The sequence below is a fragment of the Vicugna pacos genome, chromosome 3 (genome assembly GCF_048564905.1).
Source record: "Vicugna pacos chromosome 3, VicPac4, whole genome shotgun sequence".
Lineage (NCBI taxonomy): Eukaryota > Metazoa > Chordata > Mammalia > Artiodactyla > Camelidae > Vicugna > Vicugna pacos.
The window spans coordinates 5659884-5660706 of record NC_132989.1 but is presented as its reverse complement, the minus strand read 5'-3'; positions in this window follow the sequence as shown (position 1 = coordinate 5660706).

Here is an 823-nt window from a genome sequence, read left to right as displayed (position 1 = left end):
GGGGGAAACAGGATCCAGTGACCTTCCTGTTTCAGGATACTAATGAAGCATGGGGAGTGGATCCCCTATAGAATAAAAGAAAGTGTAGACTTGGGACTTTGGACCTTATGTATAGCCTAGACCATATCGAACTTTATGGGATGATGGAAATGTTCTGCACTGTCCAATAATAGCCACTGGTGAGTAGCACAGACTTAGCCTAAAGCTTTTAAGGGAGAGACTTGTGCGAATTTATCACAAATGTCCTCAGATTCAGTCGACTTAGACGATGAGGTGAGGAAGAGAGAAGAGAAGGGTACCGTCGTTATTCTTCTCCCAGCACTCTTCTAGCCCTCCCCCTGCAACAGAGTTGCTTTTATAGTCCCTGACTTCTAATTAAAAATTAGCTTTTTTTTAAAGTGTCTACTGCTTCCATTGCCCACATTAAGGCAGGACATCAACAGGAAGCATGGCACCATATTTACTAATGCTGATAATGCCAGATCTGTGTTAACAGCTTGTACATTAGGAGTAAGCTTTGTGCCTCATTATGGTATTAGAATTTCTCGGGACATGTTTAGCATAAGCAAATAGCTAGGTGCCATTTCTGCCAGTTCCCACACAGGTGCTCATAAATCATATTAGATGAATTGGGAGTTCTCATATTTAACATTGTTTACAATTTAGTTTGTTTTTACAAATCCTTTCCTAATTAGTCAGAAAGGCCACCAAATACTTTTTACTTGACTTTTTAGTTTGTTCTTGAATGGTCACCAGAAGAAAAGGTGTAAGAAAAGCTCTTCTTTTCTTGATCTCTGTACTATACTAAGCAGTGCTTCTGTTG